This window comes from Bombyx mandarina, chromosome 19, assembly GCF_030267445.1.
Source record: "Bombyx mandarina strain Sakado chromosome 19, ASM3026744v2".
NCBI classification, from domain to species: domain Eukaryota; kingdom Metazoa; phylum Arthropoda; class Insecta; order Lepidoptera; family Bombycidae; genus Bombyx; species Bombyx mandarina.
The window spans coordinates 3,756,346-3,776,514 of record NC_143225.1 but is presented as its reverse complement, the minus strand read 5'-3'; the positions used below and the strand labels follow the sequence as shown (position 1 = coordinate 3,776,514).

The following is a 20,169-nucleotide window of genomic DNA, read 5'->3' as shown; positions in this document are numbered from 1 at the left end:
GTGACTTATGCGAACGTTTTGTTTATGGTAGTCACGTGCTGCCATAGAGTACATTAAAATTAGACACGCAGCTAAGTTAAAAGTAGCCAAAAATCTTATGTTTTTTTTTCGTTCGTAAGTTTTTCGGTTAATAACAACTTATATTTTTACTTTTGTGTAATGGTTTTTTTTTTTTTTTTTTGGTCAGGAGGAAATCGCCGGACTTCCGCCCTCCACTGGGGACGGCGGGCGGAGCATGTCGGAGTCGAACCGACTAAAACCTCCTGTCGCTCAACAACCAACGTCCAAACCTCACATGAGACAGAACTCATGAAAAGGCAAAGGGGGGAAAGTGAAGTGTTTAGTGCGGAGCACATCTCTCCCATCACCCTCCCCCTCGGGACGCCGGACTGGCGGTCGTCGGCGCCACGACCACCAGCCCTCTCGGTCGGCAGGCTATCCGGAGCCCGCCTAGATGGCGCCGGTTAGAGTGAGCTATCCTACGGAATACCCCGCTGGGTCAGAACCAGCGTGGGTCGAGGATAGCCGGCCTTCCATCACCCGGATGCTCTTGCGTAAAACGCGTGCAGAGCAGCTTGCACGACGTCTTCTTAGGTCCCCCTCGCCGGTCCCCAGACCGACATATGAGGGGGACCCGAAACACTTAGAGGGCCAGGGCTTGGGCGAGATCCGCCTCCCTGGCCCCCGCTCGACGGCGGCGGGCTTGCGCGTCTCTAACGCGCCCCGCCGCCTCCTTCTGCGAGATGGTGCACTCGCAGAAGTCGAGCATCGCCTTCCACGACTCGTCGTCGCCGAGCATCGATGCCACAACACTCAGCAACGACAAGTCGTTTCCTATTTTTGCGACGAGGACACGGCGCCACCCCTCCCATGCGGGGCAGGCGACGAGCGTATGCTCTGCCGTGTCCAAGTCGCAATCACAATGGTGGCACTCTGCCGTCGGCTCGGCTCTGATCCGGTGCAGGAACTCACCGAAGCAACCATGCCCAGTGAGAACCTGCGTGAGCCGGAAAGTGAGGCGTCCTCTGTCACGATTCACCCAATCCACAAGGACTGGGCGAATCGCCTCGACGGTCCTACGACCAGCCGAAGGATCGGCCAGCCGCCTGGACCATGATTCCAGCACGGACCGCCGAGATTGGGCCCTCCGCGCTCTGACCACACTGGGGCAGGGACGCGCCACGCCCCGGGCACGAAGGTCAGCCCGCCACTGATAGTCAGCGGCGAGCGCCTCCGCTTCCAGAACCCAAGGCGGCGTCCCAGCCAGTACACACGCCGCCTCGAAGGAGATGGTGCGATAACCACGAATGACCCTGACCGCGATGGTGCGTTGCGGCTTTTGCAGCAGCCTCGCCACCCCCACGGCCAGGGACTGGCCCCACACGGGCGCCCCATATAGGGCCATTGATCGCACCACTCCCGTATAGAGACGGCGCGTCACCTGGTCAGGCCCCCCGATGTTGGGCAGAAGCCGGCTTAACGCGCCGGCCACCCCCAACAAACGAGGGACCAGGTTCTGAAAGTGAGCACAGAAGGTCCAACGACTGTCCAGAATGAGGCCGAGATACTTCAGCTGCACCCCGACCCCGATACGGACGCCTCCAACCACGATATGGGCATCGACAGGTGGCACTCTCCGGGGCCTGTGAAACCACATGGCCTCGGATTTACTGAGCGCCACGTCGAGGCCCAATCTCCTGATTTTGCCGACGACATGCGCCACCCCAGCGGTGGCAAGATGGGCAGACTCAGCAAAACTCCCTCCCCGGGCCACGACCAACGTGTCGTCTGCGTAACAGATTACGCTTAGGCCCGGGAGGAGGGCACCCCTCAGCACCCAGTCATACCCGATATTCCACAAAAGAGGGCCGAGCACCGACCCCTGTGGAACACCGCGCACGACCGGGAACCGGTGCACGATCCCACCGTGTCCGGTACATGTGACCGATCTGTCTTCCAAGTAGGAACCCACCAGCCGGCGAAGGTAGGGGGGCACTCCGTGTCTTTCTAGCGCCGCCCCTATCACGGACCAGGGCAGGGTGTTAAATGCATTGGCGATATCGAGTGACACCGCCAAAGCCACCCCGCCCCTGGAGACGGCCTCCTCCGAGAGGGCCCGCACGCGAAGGATCGCGTCCACCGTTGAGCGGCCCTCTCGGAAGCCATACTGTTCCGCCGACAGATCGGGTCCCACCCCGACCAGATGCTGGATGATGCGGGCCGCCAGAATGCGTTCCAGCAGCTTGCCCACCTCATCCAGCAACACGATGGGACGGTACCCGGCGGCAGTATCCGCCGGGCGCCCCTCCTTTCTCAACAGCACGAGTCTGCCCGTCCTCCACGATGAAGGAAACCGTCCCGACTCGAGGCAAGAGCTGTAAAGCCTCAAGAGTCGGTCCCCTAGGGCACCAAGAGCCAAGGCCCAAACCCGGCCATGGACGCCGTCCGGGCCGGGTGCAGTGTCCTTCGCGCACATTTTGCGCACGGCCACACGGAGCTCCGCCCCCGTTATATGGGGCACCTCAGCAGGGACTTCACCGTCGTATTCCGGCGGCGCGTCCATAGCGGGAGCGACAAATCCCTCCCGCTCCTGCGGGAACAGCGCCGAGACGATGTCTCGCAGCTGCTGAGGCTGGAGACGCTCCGTGATCGGGGGGGCCCATGGGCGCATTTTATTGCGCACCATATGATAGGGCCGCCCCCACTTGTGTAATGGTGGACGAGCATGGGCCATATGATATTTAAGTACATGAATGTCGCCACCACCGTGACACTTGTATTGCTACAGAGCTATCAAACCTTTAAAACTAGAATGGTGGGACAGTATAAATAAGTAGGATAACGGTTTCCCACACGCGATCTTATAAGTTATTGGCTGTACACGTCCGTTTCGCTGGGAATATAAAATTAACATTATTATTTCTCACCTCCACAAATACTCTTATCCCACTCATATAAATATTAGCCTATCCATTAAGTACATCTATTTTCTGCATGGATACCAAGTTTCAAGTCAATCGGATGCACGGTTCAGTAGTTATAACGGAACTTCCGTAAAAACCACTGTAGATTTATATATTAGTATAGATCAGGGGTGGGCAAATACTTTAAAGCGCGGGCCAAAATGAAATTTTCAAAATGTCTCCCGGGCCGGAGGACTATACCGCATATGCTTTGCACAAGCGGATGTTTTGGATGGAGTTTTTTCCCTGCCAATTTTTTTTTGACAAAAACACTAAGTATCATTTCAATTTGAATAAAATATGTCACGTAATTTTTAAAGAAATATTTTTATAAATAAATGCCTATTAGATAAACCAGTCAATGAAACATTTTATTTTGTTACTTATTTATGTCTTAATGATACAAATTATTTTATATTGACACATAGTTATTACAATTTAACATTTATATTGCATTTCGTAAATATAATAGTAAATAGAATTCAAAAAAGAAAAGAAAAACATCGATGATACGCTATATCACCACTAAATGCCTGTTGACGATCGCAGTGTGCTGGTATCTTAATTTATTTATTTAAATTGTATTTGGTATTCTACGACGCCCACAGGAAAAGATGGGGTGGTGATATCCTATACCAACCCACCATAGATTAAGATCTATCATTTATGTTTAATGTTCCATGTTAATTATTAAGTCTTGTTTCGTGGTTACTAGAAGTGTGCTACTAGAAAATATTTTATTGCTGTTCAAGACAGACGAACTTGCGTCCTAGCTGACGATTACGAGCTACCGCTGTCCATGGACAACAGTCTATGAAAATCAATCTGTCGCTTATTAATAGTCCATCTAATCCTTCTTTGATTCGAACACCATCGTGCTTTTTTTTACCACAATATTTCTGGGCATGATAATAATTCTTTAACGCTTCTGTTTGTATATCAACTAATTTTTTTTGTAATAAACATAAATAAAAAAATACCCTCTGTCATATTAAGTATTCTATGTTAGTTACGTCATTAATAAGCTAGTAACTTAGACATAACAGGAATATCATCAAGGTATATATCAGAGATAGTTATTAATTTAGTAATGATTTACGATATAATAACCTACAGTAATTTATCATTTTATGTAATAATATGTATATGTATAATGGGAACCATTTTCTGCTTGTCAAAGTCTGTGGATCACTCTTTTTTTTCCTACTTAAGCTGATAGCCTTGAGACTGTTTCGGCGTAACCTTAACCTTAATCCTATCTGTATAAGCCGCGAGGGGGATATCCATTCTAGCTTGAGGCTTGAGACAGCTGAGCTTAATACATTTGAGACTACGACCTCAAGACTCATAGACACCCATGCGCTACATTAATTCACGCTTAAGTTGCTGGTTTGATAACTTAAGCTAGTAAAGTGTTTTGTAAAACAAATTTTGGAGTTTCCGAATGTGCCAGGTCTACTTTCGGTTTCAAGGTCATGGTCAAAGTTCAAAGACACGAACGAAAGTCAAAAGACCTTTTTCGTAGCGTTTTCCGCAGTTACATCCTGGCCATTAATCAAGAGAGCCCCGGGGTTCGAGGAAACAACGCAACGGGAATATTTTGAGTTATTGAACGCAACTTTCCGAATTTATTACCTAGTATTAAGTACTACTTATTTATCTATATATCGTCGGCTTATTGCAAGAACTCATTAACTGCAAAAAATCACTAAATGCGTTTTTATCTAAAATGGGCTCATTTTTGCATATTCTACAAAATCCAAAAACACACTAATTTCTAGCTGGCCAATTTTAGCCGTTACGTCTTTGGTAGAAAATTGATAATTGCAACTTTGGAAGTCAGGCATTTACAAAGATTCACTAAGCAGCACTAGTTATTTTTATTAAATGGATAATTATTTGAAAACAGCATACATTACATTACAGAACTCATTTTCAGCATCTAATTAATTTTATCAAAACAGTGTAGTATAATATAGCTTAAAATTGCATTTCGATAAAATTCATTATTTACATTTAGTTAGTTTCTGTAATGAATCATTTCATCACAAATGCACAATAAGTAATCTTAATGATTTTTATCGATATTAATATAATATAAATCATAATATTAAGATTTCCATAAAATCATTTATTCTTTTTCCTTATTTTTTCCATTTTGTTGATGGCATGATTTTAATAAGTTAACATCGATTAAAAGAACATAGTAAATTCTTGCAGGCTATGTGGTTCCTCGATTGTAGTTTAGTGAGTTATATAGGGTTTGGTGAAATGCGACAAAACAGCTTGTCTAGGAAACACGGGGCATAAGACGAAACCGACGAACACGGGTGAGGGTGGGTTTGCGCGGGACGAAAGAGTACTGCCTCGCTCGCTCAGTTTGCGGCGAGATACATTGATTACCACGCCTGTTATAGAAGTTAATGATTTCTGACAAAATGCAACGAAATAAATGTTTCAAACAAGGACGAGGAAGCAAGATGTTGGAGAATTGAAGCAATTGAAGTTTTGAACAACTTTCGCACAACCTAGCAAGCAAACACCTGACCTACAATAGCATCATTCTTTCCACGGGTGTAGAAGATGTTAAATGATACACTGGAGAACGGGCAACATCGTTATCTGAGAATCATACCAGTGGACTACGATTGCCAACTTGTATTTACTGATAGGATGGTTGGTATGGCGTATGGCAAGCCCGTACGAGTTGGTACCACCATCGAAGCGAAGCAGTATACGGAACAATTTAGATTTAGATTTCGGGTCTCAAGATGGGTGGTGGCTTTCACGTTGGATCTCTATGAGCTGCAGTAATCACTGTAACACCAGACAGGCTTTTTTATATTTTTTTAGGATTGAAGGATTACTGGTGGCCCGGAGGCCTTTCCAGATTCACCAGGACATGTGGGCTAGCAAAGGCTCAGCCAAGAGGGGTGGGATTTGCTAACAGCTGTCCGTGCGCCTCCGAAGAAGACCTAACAACTCAAGAACAGCTGCTTCGTGAATGAATGTACTACCGGATCGGAATCGCAACCCACTGAGAAGACCCGGCGAGAAACTCAGCGAGCTGATGCAAGAACGTAATCAGTTTCTGTTATTCTTAATGCTATACTTAGTTCAAGTTACCCACCTTGAGGTGGTTGAACGTAAGTATTTAGAATTGGGCCACACACATAATATGGAGGTCGATAATATGCATAGTTCTATCGAGAATCAAATGTGTCTTATGCCAATTTTTTCTATGATAGACCTCTGTAATGTTTTAAGATTGGCTAGATCGAACAGAAAGCTAAAAAAGAAAAAAAACAGCAAAGACGCCGTATGAACCTATAGTAATGAGCCACTCTGATATCTTGAGCCTAAAAGAGTTGAGAAACAAATTAATGTTTAATAAGTCAATTGACACTGTAGGACTACAGTGTTTGAAGGTTAAATGCTTCAAGCTTGGAAAAACCGACTTAAAATTGTTCAATACAGGTATGACTACGTTTCCAATTTTAAAGACCTAGCCTGCAGAGCTACACCATTGGTATAATAATATACCTGATAAAGAATTATCTTCCTGAAGAAAAAACCTCTGATACATATTTTTTTAACCTAGATATTTTTTTATTTGTTTTATGTTTTTGTATGGTGTTTAAGCTCAATTCCTAATTTTCATAAAAAAATACATGATTGAATGAATACATGAGTGATTGACTAACAGGGAGAAGAAAATTATTTTTAGTTTATTATTTAAGTCGTCGTGGCCTAAAAGATAAGACGTCCGGTGCATTCGTATCTAGCGATGCACCGGGGTTCGAATCCCGCAGGCGGGTACCAATTTTTCTGATGAAATACGTACTTAACAAAATATGTTCACGATCTACTTCCACGGTGAAGGAATAATATCGTGTAATAAACTCGCATAATTATAATTTGCGTAATTACTGGTGGTAGGACTTCTTGTGAGTCCGTACGGGTGGGTACCACAACCCCGCCTATTTCTGCCGCGAAGCAGAAATGCGTTTCGGCTTCAAGGGTTTTTTTTTTATTGCCCTTGTAGGCAGACGTGCATACGGTCCACCTGATGGTGAGTGTTTTCCGTCGCCCATGGACTTCAGCAATGAGGCAGAGCCAAGCCGCTGCCTACCGTTTAATACTCTCCACAAGCCTCGTTTGAAGAAGGACATGTCATAGCGCTCGGAAAACACCGTGGAGGGGAGCTCATTCCATAGCCGGATGGTACGTGGCAAAAAAGATCTCTGGAAACGCACTGCAGATTACCGTAGTGGCTCCAGATAGTATGGATGAACTCTACTCCGGTGGCGGGCGGTGCGATGGTAAAAACGAGATGCCGGTATCATCTCGAACAATTCCTCAGAGCACTCCCCATGGAACATACGGTACAAAATACAGAGGGAACCGAAGTCCTCCGCAGACCCAGAGGTTCCAAACGATACGTGAGGATGGGATTATCAACAATCCAAATGGCCCTCCTCTATATAGGTGGGGCAGCGTTGTGACCATACTGATACCTTAGAACTTATATCTCAAGGTGGGTGGCGCATTTACATTGTAGATGTCAATGGGCTCCAGTAACCACTTAATACCAGGTGAGCTGTGAACTCGTACACCCATCTAAGCAATAAAATAAAAATAAAATTATGTACAACTTTTGAGACTGCGAAGTTGTCGTGAGTACTTGGCAATATTAGCTATTGCAAGTTCTTACGTCAACTGTTATGAAAAAAATGTTTTTGATTATTATGTTAATATTCGTTTTTGTTTATTTCAATAAGATTTGATAAGTATTTTGTTGGTTTATTTTAATTTAAGAAATAATTAATTCACATATAAAACCGACTTACAGTAGCAAGAAGTCATTAACTTTTAGTTTTAGTTTATAAATAATATATAATGTTATATGATTACCGACTCTCACTTGTTTTAATTAATATACATATTAAGCAATCCAAAACATTCAGTTTTTCTCACTGTAGTTATGTATGAAGGATAATATGGGCTAATCAACATAATCACTAACTAATTCCAACTAAAATGCCGTTTTCCCAAAATAATGAATATGTCACTTAATGACTTCTTGCAATAAGCCGACGATATATAAAAATTTTTTGCTGTATTTTTTTTTTATTGCCTTTGTAGGCAGACGATCATACGGCCCACCTGATGGTGAGTGGTTACCGTCGCCCATGGACTTCAGCAATGCCAGGGGCAGAGCCAAGCCGCTGCCTACCGCTGTTCGTTAGTCTCGCTAAAACTCGAGAACGGCTGGACCGATTTGGCTAATTTTGGTCTTGAATTATTTGTGGAAGTCCAGAGAAGTTTAAAAGATTAGATAAATATGAAAATGTTCGGAATTAAATAAAAATAACAATTTTGTTTTTCCTTTGATGTCTCCTCCGTCGGACAAAAATTTAGGTCTTTTATTTAACGATGAGACACTACGAAGTCTACCGGGTCAGTTCGTTTTTAATAAAACAAGAAAAATAATTTAAAAAAAAACGCACTCGACAATTTATATGTGAATATAATGAAGTCGAAGAAGCTGTGAGAATGTAGTCAAAATCAATTAAATATGCATTAATAACTCAGAAACAACTAATGGTCAGATCTTGATAAAATATCAAATAAACAAGAATCATCTAATACGGTTTAAGGGAGTTCATATAGAGTCCCTTCTTTATTTCGCCGTAAAGTCGTGTTTTATATAATTAACACCACAGTTGGAACAATATAAATTTTATTGTTGTAGCGGCATAAATAATTCTAAGTAATTACATTATCTTAGTTATTTAACACATTATAAATTATTTTTACGTTTTAAATATTTGGCGGTAAAAAGGTCCCGTGTCACAGACTATATTCTGTTTCCCACATCTCGTGCGTTCCGGCTTACGCATCATAAAAAGGTGCGTACTTAAACGCCACAGGTTCATCTAGAAAAAAGTTCTGAAGCAGAACATAAAAAAATACATTCAAATTCCTTCCTACTTTTTGAAGTCGGCTAAAAATACAAATCACTTTCTATTGTTACGGTCTCAAATCACAGAGCGTGAACGAAAACAATTTTTGATACGATTTCTTTAATTTCACGTTAATGTGTTTCATTTTATTGTTTCTATATATCGAATATAGCACCTACAGCTTTCGCGATCACAGTAGACTAGGGGTTACCAAATGGCGGACCGCAGACCCATGTTGTGCGGACCACGAGAATACAGCTTTTTTTTCTTACCTATGCTGATACCCTTGAGAGGCTATTTCAGCTTCGCCTTGACGTGTAGGTGAGCTCACGGGGCTCAAACCGGAGTACTGCTAACACTGGCTCTAGCAAGAGCAGTGCTTCGCAGAATCTACCACCGGATCGGAATCGCGACCCACTGAGAACATCCGGCAAGAAACTCAGCGGGCTGTGTCTTTCTTCGCAAGCGACGGGTTCGGCGAGGACGGTAACCAGTGCTCGAAGTACCTAAAAGCACCGTTAATGGAGGATCCGTAATGACCTGTAAGAGCGACTTGCAATATAGAGTACCTACTGAAGTTTCCAGTGAAGAATTCTGGATAAAATTTGTGTGTGGTAGTAAATATACAAAAATACAAAAGTTAACTTTGAAACCTCTTCCTTTTTTTGCGTCAACGTATAATTTTCAAAGATGCATTTTCGAAAATGAACTGCGTTAAGAATAAATTTCAATCTCGACTTACCGACGAACATATAGCGTGAACTTTTTCAAGATGTTAATACTTTCAAGAGGATATCACGAAAAGTATTTCTGTAAATCGAAAAAAAATTATAGAGAACGCCGTCTCGTCTTCTCGTACTTTTTTTTCTTTTTCTGAGTCGAGTTTCATCTAGAAATATCTTTAACTTGTGACATTCGACCAGAGAAGATAACAGAGCAGTGGCACGCACCAAACACCTAGAGAATTTTCTTTGAATTTAATTATTCGTTATTGTGGATGCCAGCTGTGAACACATTGACGGTTACTTACCATTTTTTTTCTAAGGAAATACGCACTTAACACGTGTTTATGTAAGACTTCCGCGGCGAAGAAAAAACGTCGTGTGAACCCAAAATCGAACCAGAAAACTTATAAATTGGGTCGGGCGTAAACAACGCAGTGAGTTACAAACCATACTCAAAAGTGGTTGATGGCTTTTATGATGTGATGTCTCTTGAGGATCCGTAACCACTTAACAGTTGTTAAATAATAATTTAATATACGCAATTTTTTATGGTGAGCCCATAAAATGGGTCCTCAAAGTTACATTGAATTCTCAAGTCGTTTTTTATTTATAATGTATTATATACTGTAGGAATAGCCGTAGTTAAGCTGCTGCAACTTTTTTTTTTATTGCCCTTGTAGGCAGACGAGCATACGGCCCACCTGATGGTGAGTGGTTACCGTCGCCCATGGACTTCAGCAATGCCAGGGGCAGAGCCAAGGCGCTGCCTACCGTTTAATACTCTCCACAAGCCTCGTTTGAAGAAGGACATGTCATAGCGCTCGGGAAACACCGTGGAGGGGAGCTCATTCCATAGCCGGATGGTAGGTACGTGGCAAAAAAGACCTCTGGAAACGCACTGTGGATGACCGCAGTGGCTCCAAGTAGTATCGATGAACTCTACCCCGGTGGCGGGCGGTGCGATGGTAAAAACGAGATGCCGGTATCATCTCGAACAATTCCTCAGAGCACTCCCCATGGAACATACGGTATAAAATACAGAGGGAAGCGAAGTCCCTCCGCAGACCCAGAGATTCCAAACGATCTGTGAGAATAGGATTATCGTATAGTAACTAGCTAGATTATCTAGGTACTGACACGAAGGATTGGTAGCACAGAGATAAATAATACCGTCATGTCGTTTACGTAACGTATATTGTATATAAGATAGGATTTATGTACTATATAGATATATTAGCACTTAAGTAACTCATTTTAAAAGTAAGTGAACAATAGCGCACAGCACGGCAGATGTATCAAATGTACTGCCCACAGTCTCCAAGATTGCCGATGCGCAGCCGAAGTATTAGTGAATGATTGTCCTAAAATCATAAGCGACAGCGATTTTGCCGGGATTGTAAGGCGGCGCGGCTGCCCAAGTCGTGGTATGTTTGTAATGTAATGACGGATAAGTGAGTCACCACAATATCTACATGGTATGGGTGAAACGTCATTAGCTATGTAATAAAATCTCTAACTAATTAATTGACCTTAAATGAAGGCAAGAAAAGCCGCGGTACGCGAGGCATCCTTGAGGCGAGGTGGTAGTGCGCTTCACACACTAGCCATTGCATGTGAAGCGTACTACCACCTGAACTGATGACCACGACAACTCTGCCAAGAGTGGAAACGACTAGGAAGAACTGACCTGTCACTCACCTTGAGACCATAAGATCAGATACCCAATAACATTGAAATAACAGCTTTGCTATAATTCAGTCGGAAAAGCATAAGCGCCTTGCAGCATAAATAACTAGGATAGTGTATCGAAATATCGAATAGAATTGAATATTTAATTGAGTCAGAACCTTAAAAAAACCCAAGATAAAAACCCAGCTGTAGTTTATTAATAAAAAATATTTTTGTGCGTCCCAAACGAATTATTTTGGCCTTGAATTCAGGTATTATGAATATTAATCCGTTCGTGGATTCGAGACAAATTAAAACGCGTCTTATGTACTTATACAAAAAAAAAACCGCTAATTTAATTAACGGTTATCGCACTCTGCAATTGAAACGGTCTGTTTGAATTGACGTTCATTAAATATATTTTAGTTAATCGCTCTGAATGCGTGTCACGTTTTAATCCTGTAAAATGTTTTTATTGGGTGAGCCATATACATATCGGACGTTGCACTTTTATAAACATTAAATATGAACAACCGTTAGGTACTTACATACGAGCACTCAAATTATAAACATTAAATCGTATTCACAATGCTGTGGTTGAAGATGTACTACCGCCATCTATCGTCCAATAGAAATAGTAATGTTTATTGCCATCTGTTGACGGATAGAATAAACGAATTAAACATTTTTATTCATCTTCATTGCTTTTAATAAAAATCGAAGTACCTAATAATTATGTTAAAAACTACTAAATTAATTTATCGTGATTAACAATAATCTTGAGAAAACAATGGCCGTTAGCAGTGTTCGTTTGGTTTGTTGTTAAAATTTTCGGTTACGCTTCCAGCTATTTTTCGGTGTTATTGCCTAAATTGTAATAACAAACGGTCCGTATGCGTCAAGAAGTGGCTTGCTGTATGCGTTGGTCCCGGCAATTTAGATTCCCATTTAGTTTGGCTCCCGAGTTACATTATTTCGTCGCGAGTCGCGAGCCGGCACTCGAAACAGCCGCCTTTTTCAACAGTCAGTCGGCGGTTGCACGGTGCGGTTGGTGAACGCGTACCGGTTCCCGCGCTTTTCGAAATCCGAAGACGATCGAACGTAAAGACGATACAAAATTTTAATTTTCAATTTTCGAACTGTGTTTGTGGAGTGTAATTAAAATTAAAAAAAAATGTGTCTGCTCACACCTTCGGCGTTTTAGATTAAAGACAACTATAATGTAAGTTAATTAGTTTATTTGAATTGTTTGATTTATGCTTTTTTATTTTCACCGTGGTTTAATATTTATTAAGTGATTATTATCATTTCTTAGAGATGTACATAAAAATTACAATCGAAGCAAAGCGCAGTCTTTCCGTTATAAGTGTTTAATATTGTTGTGATCAAAATAAAACCTTATTCTATGTGTTTTTTTGACTGCCATTACAGAGTACCTTTTGCCTACATTTTTGTTTTTATTTCTGATTTGACGTTTTTATTTCTGAGCTGTGGAACTTGTGCGCGTTACTTTTCTTACTTTTAAAATTTCTTATCGTCGCCTTGACCTTTGCTAACACTTGCTCGGTCATTTTTCACTGATAACAGGCGCAATAAACGGTTCCGTGTGCATTCGTCATAAGCGTGAACAAAAAATAATATTAGGCAATCATAAAAAAAAAGATATATATGTATGTATTTTTTTTTTATTTTTTATTTTTTTTTTAATTTGGCAAGCTCAAGTCGTAGTTATATTAAACCTACCTAGTATTTTTAGTCTACGGTCACGGAATACCGATATTAAATCGTAAAAGTAGTTTAAGTCCAATTGAATAGAACTACTTACATACCTACTATACCTATTATATTCTATTCTCTATCTGTAGTTGTTCATCCATAACACAATTTGGAAAATTTAAAAAAAATACTTTAAAATTAAACAAAACTCATCCCTTTTCAATTTTATTCCTTTTTCCCGTAAACTGTCGTAAGACAAATTTTTTTGTCTCACATAACACCTTAACATAAATAACCTTTTATGTTTATTTTTTATTTCTGTCGCGGCAACAAATTAAGAGCGTTGGTGAAGACACTACTTGTTAATTACATAACTGCTTTATGTACATACACATAATTACTTATTAAGTAATCGTCGTGAGATTACACTTACGCCCGAATACAATGGAATAATTTAAACCAAATAAATGTAAGATTTTTGTGACTATGTTGAGATAATTGGAGATCGGTCCTCTCCCTTTTGCTTCAGCAATCTATCCACTTGTGCCGGTGTAAGTATTAGGGTAACCGATAATCTAGTCCAATTGAAGCTACGGTCTCGTGTTTCGATGTAGGAAACGGCATTTATGTCGCGATGTCTATATATTAATATTGAGTTAGTATCGTTATTATTAAATAACGATACTAACTCAACCAAAGAAGGGCTTTGAGATTAACTTCCCTTCCTTTCACGTTTTAAAATGCTTGTTGTGTGCCGCGAAAATTTACCTAAGTTATTGAAAGAAAAAGCAGTTTAAATACTAAATAAACATGCTTAAATAGCAAACCGAAATAGCATTGAATTTAATTTTTTTTTTATTCCATTGATATTGGATTTTTAGAGCGAATTTATGAACTTATCGTCTTTGATGCGTGTGAAATATTTCCAAGTTAATCGATAGGAGGAAATCGTTGTCTAACTAAAGTTAAAAGATTTAATTACGCACAAATAAACTTACATACACATTATGTACATCGTTCATTCCCGATCCTGCGGAAAGAATGGAAAGCAGTCGACGTCGCCCAAAACACGTCATCTCGGATCCTCCCGATCCACTAACGGTGCTTCTAGGTATTTCAAGCACCGGTCACCGTTCTCGTCGAACCCGTCGCTTGCGACGAAGGGCTCGACGAGTAAATTAACTCTCAGACACAGCCCACTGAGTTTCTCGCCGGATCTTCTCAGTGGGTCGCGTTTCCGATCCGGTGGTAGATTCTGCGAAGCACGGCTCTTGCTAGGGTTCGTGTTAGCAACGTCATCAGGTTTGAGCCCCGTGAGCTCACCTACTAGTTAGGGCTACGCTGGAATAGCCGCTCTAGGCTACCTGCTTAGGTAGAAAAAAAAAAAAGGTGTTCTTAGTATGGATTTTTTAACGTTCTCTATAGCGTAAAAGTTAACCCAATTTTGTATGAAGTTGGAACAGCGCCCCTAACGGCAAAAAGTAGGCAAACGATCTCATTCCATATAAATATGAGTTAACTTTTACGCTATCGAGAACGTTAAAATACTCACACTAAGCACACTGGTAGCTGTTAGCAAATCCCACTCCTCGAGGCAGCTCGTGCTCGCCCACCTGTCCTGGTGAAACTGGAAAGGCCTCCGGGCCAACAGTAAACCTTCAAACATAAAAAAAAAACACACACACACGAAGTTAGTAAAATTTAAGCATTTTAAAAAAACAAAGAAACAGTTCGTTCACAACACTATCGGTGTCGCGTACAAACAAAACAAAAAGATAAAATATTATATAAATATTTTATGACACAGATCTACTTAGTTTTTTTTTTACATCTCATTGACTTAAGGTAGTTGCATACGAGCACTCAAATTATAAGGTCGTGTTACATTCAAGTCACTTACGTGAAGCGTAAGTAGGTATGGATTGTTAGTGAAGTATTGTTTTGGAGATTGTGAAAGATCTCGGCTAAAATTACCTTTGAAAAACGAATAAGAGTCGTCACAATTAAATGTTCAAGACTTCGTGATGTACTTAGTTCCCATCTTAGCATACGCGCTTGTGTCATTAGCATCTTTAATCCTACTATAAAATTTGTTTAGAATATCTCCACGAAAGCTCGGACGTTTCTCACGAATTAAACGAAGTTAATTCAAATATAAATGTAAATTTTAGTTGTTTAATTAATTGTAGTTAGCGTAATTGTAAAATCATTTATTAGATTACTTAAATAGTCCTTGTGGTTCGGTGGGAGCACGCGCGATTTCGAAGCGATTCGATGGGTGGACATGCTCGCTGCCTATCATAGCCACCTTGAGACATGAGGCCGAATGTTCAACCGTGTTGCCTAACGGCTGTTCTACTGTTATATAGTACCGCCATCCTGCCTATTTTCTAGCTAACCTACCCGCGCGGCTCAAAATATAGCTGCATACTGATGCCTCTGCGTACTCACATACTAACGTACTGTAAGGAATAATGAGGAACAATAACTATTCTTCTTCCTAGTACCAGAGTATTTCAGAGTTGTGATTCTAAATGAGAATAATTTAATATTTAATTTTGTCACTTGCCTCTAGGCATTGTTTCGGGCATAGTACCACGAACGTGCGATAGATGGCGTGATTTTCAACACAAGCTTGTATCTTTGTATATTCAGATGATCACAATTAATTATATGCCGTAGACAACGGTTTGACTACTGCGAGCACTTAAGTTAGGAAAATTTGAGAAGAGAACTTTTTTACTGGTGGTACGACCTCTTGTGAGTCCGCACAGGTAGATACCACCACCCTGCCTATTTCTGCCGTGAAGCAGTAATGCGTTTCGGTTTGAAGGGTGGGGCTGCCGTTGTAAATATACTGAGACCTTAGAACTTATCTCAAGGTGGGTGGCGCATTTACGTTGTAGATGTCTTTGGGCTCCAGTAACCACAACACCAGGTGGGCTGTGAGCTCGTACAGCGATCTAAAAAAAAATAGTTTATTTCAAAGTCAGGCGTAATCAGACCCTTTCACTCATATATCTGTGGTTTGGTTCGACTAAAAATAGCTATTATCGTGCCCATGAAATCCCATCGCCTTTATTAGTATAAAATCACGTACAATGCGTTTTCAGAGATATCACCCACGCACCTACGGACCGGAACGATCTCCCCTATGTTTTTTTCATTAGCGGTATGACAGTATTTCCGTCACGGTGTCGCAACAATACCAAATGTTTCGTAAGTGCAATACTAAAAAAAAATGCAGCGTATAACTTACACGTAGAAAATGAGATATGCTAATTTCTATTTTGAAATTAACTTAGTTTTATACTAGTTAGCAATTGGAACAACCGTCCTGGGAGAAGCCGAAACGAAATAGAAGATGATGGTACATAGAGCCACGTGGTATTTTTTAAGGACACGACCTTCAGTAATGAAGTATGCGACTAAGACGAAGAAGAAGCAATATAAAGAGATAGACTATAAAAAATCGGGAAATCCGAGACATGATCACGGATCGTTTGGAACCTCTGGGTCAGCGGAGGGACTTCGGTTCCCTCTGTATTTTGTACCGTTTGTTCCATGGGGAGTGCTCTGAGGAATTGTTTGAGATGATACCGACATCTCGTTTTTACCATCGCACCGCCCGCCACCGGAGTAGAGTTCATCCATACTACCTGGAGCCACTGCGGTCATCCACAGTGCGTTTCCAGAGGTCGTTTTTGCCACGTACCATCCGGCTATGGAATGAGCTCCCTCCACGGTGTTTCCCGAGCGCTATGACATGTCCTTCTTGACACGAGGCTTGTGGAGAGTATTAAGCGGTAGGCAGCGGCTTGGCTCTGCCCCTGGCATTGCTGAAGTCCATGGGCGACGATAACCACTCACCATCAGGTGGGCCGTATGCTCGTCTGCCTACAAGGGCAATAAAAAAAAAATTAAACCTGGCAACCCTGTTCTATGGGAATGTCACATATGAACATGTGAAGAGCTAAACAGACGCTGCAAAATGACCTAATTAGTGTTAATTTTGATGTGCTATCGCATTACACTGGACTTACATTTCAAACAATTTCAACTAACTCAATCATTAGAAGCATCTAGCAAAAAAAAAACGACGTAGAATTGTTGTATGCAATTTTAATTCTATGTTCTGAAGGTTGTTGACCCGAAAACTGGCGTACCTGGTTATATATACCGCCATATTTGTCTCGCACCATTTTTGATGGCTTTACTTGACCTGACCTTTAACGAGCCCAAATATAGATTTAAAAAAAAACATGACCTTGAGTAAATCTAATTTAAATAACTAGTGTTCGCCCAATCATCATTGGCATCATCACAAACATTGGCATCTAACGCAACACCGATTTTCTCTTTGGTTATGTTTATGAAATTGAGAATAAAAAAGTATTTTAAATTTTTCGTCAGACAAAAATAGAATCGGTTGATAAATGGAGAAGAAAATATTGTTTTTAGTGGTGTCAACCTACAACAACGTACATGTAAATTTTTAATTAAACCATGATATTATTATGTTAGTTGTACATATTTAAAGTGCATTATGAATACAAGATTTTACTGTTAGAATATACGCAGTGTAACAGTAATCCCGCCAAAAACTAAAATAGGTTTTATATGTTCTGTTTTGCATAGATTATATAAAAAAACTGCCAGTGACTGTAAGTGCTTCTACAGTCTGCAACATACTAAATATTTTTGCGTATTTTTCCTTTTTCAATTTCTCTCTGATGTTTTTATCGTCAGTGTAGAGTTTGTAAAAAAAGTAATTTATTAAATATATGCATATTCCGTTATCTGAAAATTTATTGGAGCGAAATGAGATGAACTTGATCTATTTGAGACTGTTGACGATAGAGATGAACTTTTTAAAATGAGATGAGATGAGATGGGATAAAATAAAGTCTTAGTACAATGTTGGCAATTTTTACTTCAGTGGATTAAAAGAACCTCAGAAGCCACACGTACAGCGGCTTGTGTTTCGGCTTCCCACATTTGTGCATTTTCACGGATGCTAAACAGTTAATAAACCACCGTTATCACACGTTTAAACCTGAAGAAATACGAAAATTTACAAAATAAAACAATATGTACACATATCTTCGTAAAAATACATAACATCGACATAAAGCAAATACTTATCGAATATCCCTCAGGTAAGAGCACCGTGAGCTTACCTACTCGCCCGGTTAGGCTGGCATAAAATTACGAGCTTAGAAAATAAAATAATCAAAGTTTATAATTCAATACTTCAAAGTTTTCGTAAATCACAACTGTGATCTAAGTGATTTTTTTGTGCCGGGATAAAAACAATACTTGTTTCATGAAAGATCAAATTTGTGCGAGAAGAGAATTCGACTTATGTCCTTTTTCATTTGATTAAATAATCGAGTGCACTTTGTACAACAAACAAAAAAAAAAAACAATCTGCATCATCTCAGACCAAGGTAACATTCCGAAAGCCATCCTCCCAATTCACCTTTTACTTTAATTATGTGACTTGTCCTTCGAAATCCGTGTTCCATTTATTTTGTTTCGTAAAAACGGATCTCCCGCTGTTACTCATGCGATTTTATATACTATTACTAAGAAATTTAAGGATTTTTTTTAGCTTTGAGCGTTAACGTTAATCCCCGTCGTTGATAACGAGATACGGAAAAAAGGCATAAACCAACCATTTTTTACTAATGGTAGAACCTCTTGTGAGTCCGCGTGGGTAGGTACCACCACCCTGCCTATTTCTGCCGTGAAGCAGTAATGCGTTTCGGTTTGAAGGGTAGGGCAGCTGTTGTAACTAGACTGAGATCTTAGAACTTATATCTCAAGGTGGGTGGCGCATTTACGTTGTAGATGTCTATGGGCTTCAGTAACCACTTAACACCAGGTGGGCTTTTTATTTTTATTTTTATTGCTTAGATCTGGCTTAGGGCTGTGAGCTCGTCCAACCATCTAAGCAATAAAAAAAACAAGGTATATTGTATAATATTTCTGACTTCTAAAAAAAATACGCAGGTTTAATTTTGTTTTTTAACTTAGAAACAATAGTTTGTGATGTAACATATGTATTTCGAGACGTAAAACGTGTATGCATAGTCATCGGGGTCTGGGAGCCGCAAGAGGGCTTTCGTCCAGCTCTGGCTCCCAATGAGGAAGCAGTCTTCTCCCGGTCTAATCGACTCGATGTGTCTCATAACTGGCGGCGGCATTCACGTTGCTCATATCTCTAAGCTTCAGTAATAACTAAGCAAGGTAGACCATTCAGGCAGCCTAATAAAAAAAGATTGAGAAAATGTTAACCCCGGTCCACATACTAAAGTCTTTTAAACGCCTCCCATAAACGATTTACGAGTGTTCTAGGTGAATTATATTTATAAGGTCAAAGACCTACGGGCGCAATTGCGTTCCATTTCCCCATAACAATTGAAATAAAGAACCCACCCGAGTATCGAACACGGACCCTCACGTGACAAGTGAACATTAAATTTTATTACAATCGTAAAGGTAGGTGCTCTGTATTGGTTTATCTTTGTTGACGATCAAAATCGTATTCTAAACGAAAAGATATCAAAGTTATGGCCTTGTAGGTTTTTTTAATTAATTGAGCGATGTTTTTTCCGTCTCCGCCAAGAACGCTCTTTCCGATTCGGGGATTAACGAATCATGTATTGGACACCATGCTTAAGAGCGGACGGCGGCATTATCGTGTAGACTAAACTTCCAAAGCTAAGATATAAAAACACAGATTGCAATAGTTCACTTAATTCTGTATTGCTTTATTTGTAACTCCACTTGTACAATCTTTAAATATCTGCTCACTATGAAATACCTTCGGTTCCCTCTGTATTTTGTACCGTATGTTCCATGGGGAGTGCTCTGAGGAATTGTTCGAGATGATACCGGCATCTCGTTTTTACCATCGCACCGCCCGCCACCGGAGTAGAGTTCATCCATACTACCTGGAGCCACTGCGGTCATCCACAGTGCGTTTCCAGAGGTATTTTTTGCCACGTACCATCCGGCTATGGAATGAGCTCCCCTCCACGGTGTTTCCCGAGCGCTATGACATGTCCTTCTTCAAACGAGGCTTGTGGAGAGTATTAAACGGTAGGCAGCGGCTTGGCTCTGCCC

The 20,169-nt window shown here is 40.9% G+C and overlaps 1 protein-coding gene across 2 annotated transcripts in view; it reads left to right on the top strand.

The window, feature by feature from the left end:
* LOC114239297 (phospholipid phosphatase 2) overlaps positions 1–20,169 on the top strand; it is a 124,457-nt gene that overhangs the window by 11,195 nt on the left and 93,093 nt on the right. The window contains exon 1 of one of the 2 annotated variants that reach the window (XM_028169442.2): positions 12,288–12,544. The exons of the other annotated variant lie outside the window; for it this stretch is intronic. The gene's annotated coding sequence lies outside the window, so the exon portion shown is untranslated. Of the gene's footprint in view, positions 1–12,287; positions 12,545–20,169 lie in introns of those variants that run through there. 2 annotated transcript variants of the gene reach the window in all.